This window comes from Sinocyclocheilus grahami, unplaced genomic scaffold, assembly GCF_001515645.1.
Source record: "Sinocyclocheilus grahami isolate Dianchi unplaced genomic scaffold, SAMN03320097.WGS_v1.1 scaffold133.1, whole genome shotgun sequence".
Taxonomy (NCBI): domain Eukaryota; kingdom Metazoa; phylum Chordata; class Actinopteri; order Cypriniformes; family Cyprinidae; genus Sinocyclocheilus; species Sinocyclocheilus grahami.
The window spans coordinates 1,088,173-1,097,360 of NW_015505312.1; the positions used below are offsets into that span (position 1 = coordinate 1,088,173).

The 9,188-nt window shown below is 41.5% G+C and overlaps 1 pseudogene; it reads right to left on the reverse strand.

Annotated features, from left to right (window-relative positions):
- LOC107590819 (interferon-induced GTP-binding protein Mx2-like) overlaps positions 1–8,587 on the reverse strand; it is a 45,680-nt pseudogene extending 37,093 nt beyond the window's left edge.
- Positions 8,588–9,188: the final 601 nt, after the last annotated feature.

The following is a 9,188-nucleotide window of genomic DNA, read 5'->3' on the forward strand; positions in this document are numbered from 1 at the left end:
CAGAGGATCTCTTTTCTCGGTATGGAGTTGGATTCGGTCAAACAGACCGCATGCCTCACAGAGGAACGTGCGCGGTCGGTGCTAGCCTGCTTGAATACGTTCAAGGACAGGACAGCGGTCCCACTGATACTTTTTCAGAGGCTCCTGGGACATATCACACCGCTCGGCCTGTTACATATGAGACCGCTCCAGCACTGGCTTTATGGCCGAGTCCCGAGGTGGGCGTGGAAGCACGGCACTCACCAGGTCCAGGTTACACCAGCCTGTCACCAAACCTTCACCCCGTGGTCAGATCTTGCGTTCCTCCAGGCAGGGGTGCCCCTAGAGCAGATCTCCAGGCATGCTGTTGTCTACACGGATGCCTCCACCACCGTCTCAAAGGGCGCTTACAAGGCAAGCACGTACTGGTCCGAACGGACAACACAGCGACCATTGCCGACAAGGTGGTCTGCGCTCCCGTCGCATGTCGCAACTCGCCCGCCACCTCCTCCTTTGTAGTCGGAAGGTTCTGAGGTCACTTTGTGCTGTTCACATTCCGGGCCTGCTCCAACCATACAGCCGACGAGCTGTCTCGAGCAATGCTCCCGGGAGAATGGCGACTCCATCCCCAGACGGTCCAGCTGATTTGGAGACGTTTCGGAGCCGCTCAGGTAGACCTGTTTGCTTCTCCAGAAACCTCTCACTGCCAGTTGTTTTACTCCCTGACCGAAGGAACACTTGGCACAGACGCACTAGCACACAGCTGGCCGCGGGGCCTATGCAAGTATGCATTTCCCCCAGTGAGCCTTCTCGCACAGACACTGTGCAAAATCCGGGAGGACGACGAGCAAGTCTTGCTAGTGGTGCCGTAATGGCCCACTCGGACCTGTTTCCCCGAGCTAGTGCTCCTCGCGACAGCCCCTCCTTGGCCGATTCCTCTGTGGAAGGATCTACTGACTCAGAGACGGGGCACCGTTTGGCACCCGCGTTCAGACTTTTGGAAACTTTATGTTTGGTTCCCTGGACCCCCGGAGATGCCCGATTGCGGTCGTGCTTTCCTTTCGGCAGCAAGGGCTGGAGCGAAGGCTGTCTCCCTCCACCATCAAAGTCCAGGTTGCTGCCATTGTGGCGTACCATGACCCGGTGAATGGGAAGTCCATAGGTAAGCATGACCTCATCATCAGGTTCCTTAGAGGGGCCAGGAGGTTGAATCCTTCCCGGCCCCCCTCTATACCCTCTTAGGACCTGTCTCTAGTGCTGAAATCACTACAGCAGGGCCCATTCGAGCCTTTGCATTTAGTTGAGCTAAAGTTTCTTTCATTGAAAACTCTGCTCCTGCTTGCCCTGGCTTCCATCAAGATGGTAGGGGACCTGCATGCATTTTCGGTCGGTGATTCGTGCCTAGAGTTTGGGCCGGCTGACTCCAAGGTAATCCTGAGGCCCCGGCCCGGCTACGTGCCCAAGGTTCCCACTACACCCTTCAAAGATCAAGTGGTGAACCTGCAAGCGCTGCCCCCGGAGGAGGCAGACCCAGCCCTGGCTTTGCTCTGTCCCGTCCGAGCATTAAGGTGCTACGTAGACCGGACACAAAACTTCAGGACCTCAGACCAGCTCTTTGTCTGTTACGGAGGCCGGCAGAAGGGGAAGGCCGTCTCTCAGCAGAGGATGGCCCACTGGATTGTGGATGCCATCACCCTGGCTTATCAGGCACAGGGTGTGCCCTGCCCATTCAGGCTGCGAGCTCACTCAACTAGAAGTGTTGCATCCTCCTGGGCGCTGGCTCATGGCGCCTCGCTGACAGATATTTGTAGGGCTGCGCGCTGGGCGACACCCAACACGTTCGCTAGATTCTATAGCCTCCGTGTGGAGCCGGTATCCTCCGGTGTTCTCACCTCAAACAGGTAGTGGCGCAGAGAGGCCCAGGTTAGTGTCGGCTTGCTAAAACTGCTCCAGAGTGTCCTATAGTATACCCTGTTGAGATCATCCGTCACCCTCGGCAGCGGACGCGGCGGAACGTCTGGCGCCAGGCCTTCACGATGAATCCGCGGGAACCGTGGAAGGCTGGGTTCCATATGGAGACCTAAGCAGTTCTCGTATGTGTATAGTCCACGGTATAGCCATAGAGCCCGTGTTTCCCCGGCAGACTTCTGCCTTTCCAAGAGGGTTACAATCACCTCCAGTTCTCCATATTGTTATTGACCAAATACTTATTTTCCACCATAATTTGCAAATAAATTCTTTAAAAATCCTACAATGTGATTTTCTGGATTTTTTTTCTCATTTTGTCTCTCAAAGTTGAGGTATACCTATGATGAAAATTACAGGCCTCTCTCATCTTTTTAAGTGGGAGAACTTGCACAATTGGTGGCTGACTAAATACTTTTTTTCCCCACTGTATGTGTATTTGCTTCCGAAAATATCTTCGGGAAGGATGGGGATTCCGCAGCGTCCCTGTTCCAAGTGGAGCGGGTACGTCTTTCCAGTGTTATCCAGTCTCACTCAGTAAGGTAGTGCTTTGAAAAATGGTGAGCGGGCACTGGAAGGGGCAGCACCATGGCGCTTTGGTAGGAATCCCAATTCGTCGGTCACCGACGTGACTCAGGGTGCCCGACTGAAAGGGAATGTCTCGGTTACGTATGGAAACCCTCGTTCCCTGAAGGAGGGAACGGAGACGTCACGTCCTGTCACCATGGTTGCTGTACCACCACTGAGCGGCCGGGTCACCGGCTTGGCTCCTCAGCGAAAACCTGGTATGCATTGCACCTGCTGCCTTATTATACTCACGCTGTGATCAGCGGCAGCTGGATACAATAATTGCATGCCAATGTGCATTGGCTCGTTTAGTTTACACTCGAAGTAGATTGGTCTATCGAAGCGACATGCCAATTCGTCGGTCACCGACGTGACGTCTCCGTTCCCTCCTTCAGGGAACGAGGGTTACCATACGTAACCGAGACATTCAGTTTCTTGCACAGACCGATCGTTTCGTGTCTTTACACATCAATGTATCGTCACGAGCCGCAGGGTTTAATTTGGTTTTGTATGTGGATGTTTTTTTAACTCTCAAAGCCGTGATTCCCCATTCACTTCCATTACATGACTGACAGACTGCAACGGTTTGAGTTAAAAATCTTCGTTTGTGTTCTAATGAAGAAACAAAGTCACCTACATCTTGGAAGCAGATAAACATAAAATAAAATTTTTTGGGTGAAATATCCCTTTAAATATTTAAGTTTTATATATCCTATTAACATTTTAAACTTATTTGTCAAGTTTCCAGACATAATTAAATAAATATATTTGTATATGTTTTCCTGAAGTCACGGGGCTGGGGTGGCACTGTAAAACTTGTTAGCCTTTGTATTTATAGCCATTGTGTTTCTCGTGTGCTTTGTCAATTGTTGTTCGTGATAATTGCCATTTTGGCACATCCCTACACTCTTAAAAATAAAGGTGCTTCACGATGCCATAGAAGAACCTTTTTGTCTAAATGGTTCCATAAAGAACCTTTAACATCTGAAGAACCTTTCTGTTTCACAAAAGGTTCTTTGTGGTGAAAAAAGGTTCTTCAGATTACAGAAAGGTAAGAAAGAGATGGTTCTTTAAAGAACCTTTGACTGAATGGTTCTATGTGGAACCAAAAATGGTTCTTCTATGGCATCGCTTGAAGAACCTTTTGAAGCACCTTTATTTTTAAGAAATCTAGAAATTTTTAAATTTATGCAAAAATTATGGCATCGCTTGAAGAACCTTTTGAAGCACCTTTATTTTTAAGAAATCTAGAAATTTTTAAATTTTTAAATTTTTAAGTACCTAGAAATTTTCCACCAACCGCCACTGAATTCACTCAAATTCACTCCCATTTTATTTATTACCATTATACTATTATATGCTTATATATATATATAAATAAATGTACATTTCTTATAGCAAGAAATAAGCCAAGCTTCTAAAAGCAGAGCAAATTATTTACTTCAAAATAAATGACCAACTTCCTAATTCAATTTTAACTTAAGCTAAATAAAAAAAATATATATACTAACCTTTCATTTTGAGAATTATCACTATCTTCATCACTTCTTTGATCTGGAGATGAGAAAAAACCTGAACTGGACATTTTGCCGAATTTGCCTGAACTGGACATTTTCTGGAAAATGAAAAGAGAAAGAAAAGATTAAAAGGTTCTAAGAATATGTCCTTGATAATGTCCTTGCTTTTGGATGCCTCTTATAAACGGTGTTATTTAGGTTTCACCCAAACAGAATGTTTGTGGTGATGCTGAAAAGAAAAAAGAAAAAAGAAAGTATGTCAGACTGAATTTATAGTGTCACACCCATTATGCAAATGGCAGTAGACACAGATTGAACAAGTCAGGGAGGTGGATCTGCACTGCACTATTAAAAATTAAAGGTTCTTCTGCTTGCCCCACTAAAGTTTTAAACCTTTTCTTTGTTTGATTTCAGAATTTTTGGATTTGATGGAATCCTAACTTTTTGAATTTTGTGTTGATGAGAATACCATATAGCTATGTATCTGTATCTATCCTACAAAATGTTAACGATTGTATTGGAATTGCAATAATGTTAGTGTAAGTTGGTTAATCACAGTTCAGTCGGGTTCTTCAGCACTGTCCAATCGTGGTCCGGGCCACATCTGTGCACTCCACTGCAGTCAATTCACCAGAAACTGAAAGTAAAAACGGACGGTGCTTTCGGCATCAGACGTTGCATTGATGGCAAATATTCTCTCAGAGACGACGAGAGACGAATCATATGCTGATAATGGAATATAATTGTTTTAATTTACTCCCTTAATATTTCTCTTGTGGCCCGAAAATATTGAAAAAAAGAGAATATAAACGTATTTTGCGTTAAAAAGGTTGTTTTTTTAAATAAAGCTGCTCTTCTTTCTTTATTTTATGACTGCAGTGTTAATTTTATTAACCAAAATCTAAAAGTAAAGATATATTTACTACTTTCTAAGTTACAGGCAAATAAATAAAGAAAAATGGCTTTTTCCTATTTTAAACTGTCACCATTAGCATAATGCAACAAAGACTGGTGAAGTCTGCAGATTTTATTAATAGGCCTACTCATGTGTTAAAATAAAAATGATGCTGCTGTTTTTCTAAAGTCATTTTTACCCCAAATAATTTGGCCCCAGATCGCAGGTGAAATTTATCATTTTGAACCCCCTCTACAAAATAGTGGATTACTCAGTATATATTTATCCATGACATTTAATAATGTATTTCTTATTTATTTATATATTTATTTAAAAAAAATAAATAAATAAATAAATCAGATCAAAAAGATGAAAATCAAAAGTTTTATCTGGGGTCCTGGTTGAGTTGACATAATGACATTTAAAATATGGTTTAAACTGACTTACAAAAGTACCCGTGCTGAAATAAGCTAAAAATATACATACACACACACATACATACATATACATACAGGTGCATCTCAATAAATTAGAATGTCATGGAAAAGTTCATTTATTTCAGTAATTCAACTCAAATTGTGAAACTCGTGTATTAAATAAATTCAATGCACACAGACTGAAGTAGTTTAAGTCTTTGGTTCTTTTAATTGTGATGATTTTGGCTCACATTTAACAAAAACCCACCAATTCACTATCTCAACAAATTAGAATATGGTGACATGCCAATCAGCTAATCAACTCAAAACACCTGCAAAGGTTTCCTGAGCCTTCAAAATGGCCTCTCAGTTTGGTTCACTAGGCTACACAATCATGGGGAAGACTGCTGATCAGACAGTTGTCCAGAAGACAATCATTGACACCCTTCACAAGGAGCCACAAACATTCATTGCCAAAGAAACTGGCTGTTCACAGAGTGCTGTATCCAAGCATGTTAACAGAAAGTTGAGTGGAAGGACATGTACTCAATACTTGGTAGGGGCTCCTTTTGCTTTAATTACTGCCTCAAAGTGGCGTGGCATGGAGGTGATCTGTTTGTGGCACTGCTGAAACCCAGGTTTCTTTGACAGTGCCCTTCAGCTCATCTGCATTTTTTGGTCTCTTGTTTCTCATTTTCCTCTTGACAATACCCCATAGATTCTCTATGGGATTCAGGTCTGGTGAGTTTGCTGGCCAGTCAAGCACACCAACACCATGTATTCTAATTTGTTGAGATAGTGAATTGGTGGGTTTGTGTTAAATGTGAGCCAAAATCATCACAATTAAAATAACCAAAGACTTAAACTACTTCAGTCTGTGTGCATTGAATTTATTTAATACACGAGTTTCACAATTTGAGTTGAATTACTGAAATAAATGAACTTTTCCATGACATTCTAATTTATTGAGATGCACCTGTATATACACACATATACATACACATGTATGTATATATTAGTTATCACAAACATAGATACATAAAAAAAATTATATTTAGGCCTACCTACTTTATTACACTTTAAAAAAAAAAAAAAGACAACAGTTTGCAGTTTTACTAACCTTTTTCAACATGCCCTTTGTAGAATCAGATGATCCAATAAATATGAAATTTCCCTCCCTAGATCAATTCTCAATTGGAAACTGTAACAATGACCCATGTAAAATAGAAATTCACTTTGATGATCTTCTCGAAGGCATCCAAAAGGACTGGAGCCGAAAGGTCAAAAAGCAAAAGGAGGAACGTATTAGAAAACAGGACGGGACATCAACTGATGGAGCAGCAGGAAATCATTTTTAGAATAAGGAAAATAATTCAATATCTGCAGAAACAGGAGGACTTGAATAAGAAAATTATGAGAATGCTGAAGGAAATTATTGATTTCCAAATTTTAATTTGGAGTTGCAATCTCTAGCAAATGATATTAAAGCTTTGAGATTGCAGGTGTCTGCTATAAAATCTGAAAAGTCTTAAAAAGGCAGTAATAGTATGTACATTCTTTTTTTCTTAAGAGTTTTTTGCTCAACAGTTAAAAACTGCCATGTATGTATACTTTGTGCTCACTGTACAATGATTGTGCAAGGAGGTGCATTTTGCAATAATGTTGCAGAATGGACCCTCTTTCTTAAGTGTTGTATTGTGATATGTTTTATCTTTTTTTAAAAGAAATGTTGGGATATAGTTTAGAAACTTGCCTAGCCTACGCCTTTAAGATGTTGTAATTGTTTAGATTAAAGTAGATATAGATTAGCTTGCTTATCTAAAAAGATGCTGTAATTACTCCATTTGAATTTATGCTTCTGTGAGGTTGCTAACTATATCAAAGGTCACATTTCCTGGCATACGCAATTTATGCCCCGCTCACACAAAGAGTAATGGGTGTATGTGTTTGTGCATTATCTGAATATGGAGATACAGAAAGGAGACGTATTGTATGTATGACTATAAAATTTGATGTTTGGAACACATTCCTGTTGCAATTTGAGGTGAAGACTTCTCGCCATTTATTTTTTATTTTAATGCTTATGAGTTATTGTTTTTAATAAAACCATTTACAATGGTGATGCGTTAAACTTCTTTTTAAACAAGTCTCTTGAGTATTTTATTAAGAATAACCTATTGTCAGAACTTGAATATAAAACTTCCAAAGAAGCCCCATAGAGACACGGACTCTGGCTGAGCAGACATGGACATCGGTGAAGAATTCTAAAGGTTTCTAGCCACATCTCCCAATACAAGAGGTAAGGGTGGTATTAATTTATTGCAACTGCTTGTGGGAAGCAAATAAGTGAATTAGAGGATTTATTGATTTCTTTATCGATTAAAAAACACAACACCTTCAATTAATGATGAATCCACAAATTCAGTTATTTTCGTACGGTAAGAAAAGCCTTCCAGTTGACTCCACTTGTTACCTTCTTCAGCCTCAACTCTAATGGACTATCAACTTATAGTATGGGGAAGTCGTGGCCTAATGGTTAGAGAGTCGGACTCATAACCCAAAGGTTGTGGGTTGGAGTCTCATACCGGCAGGGATTGTAGGTGGGGGGAGTGAATGTACAGCGCTCTCTCCCACCTTCAATACCATGACTGAGGTGCCCTTGAGCAAGGCACCGAACCCCCAACTGCTCCCCGGGCGCCGCAGCATAAATGGCTGCCCACTGCTCCACTGTGTTCACGGTGTGTGTGTGTTCACTGCTGTGTGTGTGCACTTTGGATGGGTAAATGCAGAGCACTAATTCTGAGTATGGGTCACCATACTTGGCCACATGTCACGTCACTCACTTTTTTTATCAACGTATCCCTCTTAGTAAACTCTCCCCTAATTTTTTCACTGTAAAGATAAAAATTTAGCTTTATTTTTTTCATGCATTTTTCTCTCTCTCTCTCTTTATTATGCTCATTAAAGCACATTAAATTATCACTATATGTAAAGCATGCTATAATGTACATTTCTAACTGTCCACCCCCTGTCAGAAGAAGACCTCGAGGAGACAGACAGGTAAGTTCGTAATCTTTATTTGATAGCTTAAATCTGAGAGTGGAAGATTCAAAGCAACTGGTAAACAATACTTTCAACAACAGGTTGAGCCAACTTACCTCAAGCAGGTAACTGTATTGTGTCTCTCTTGCAGGTTCGGCGGAGGAGCTCAAAGGAGACAGAGGATGAAGACGGGTGAGTTCAGGTAAGTCCACAGGTAAGAGAGTCCAGGTAAGGAGTCATGAAGTGAACTCAAGACCAGACAGCGTACAAGAGCAGGTCTTGATTGGGCGGTGACAGGTGCAGCGAATTAGAACTCTGGTGATTGTGATCATGCGTGATGAGTGATTGGATCTGACGAGGCTGGTGTATCTGTGACACAACCCCCTCCCCGTCAATGACTTGTCAAAATATATGTAAAATGTATTGAATAATTACATTATTTTGTTAAAATGATGTATAACAGGTCTATTTGATTCTGTTCCATGGAGGGCCATAACGCACAGTGTTTAGTTCCAACCTTGATTAAACAAAGAACGAGCAAATCAGGGTGTTCAAAATTGTTATTATTATGCAGGTGTATTTGCTTAGGGTTGGAGCTGAACTCTATGGGCTGTGGCCCTCCAGGAAATGGATTTGAATAGATTTGTTTGTTTTGAGATGATGATGATGAACTTACTGTTGACCTTATAACGTCCTTAGTCTTTCATTTTTAGTTAATAAATAAATAATAAGACAGCTATTCCATTATGTCAGCACAGCACTTAACCTGATCCAACGAGTGTCCCAGAGGTCTATACTGATGTGTTC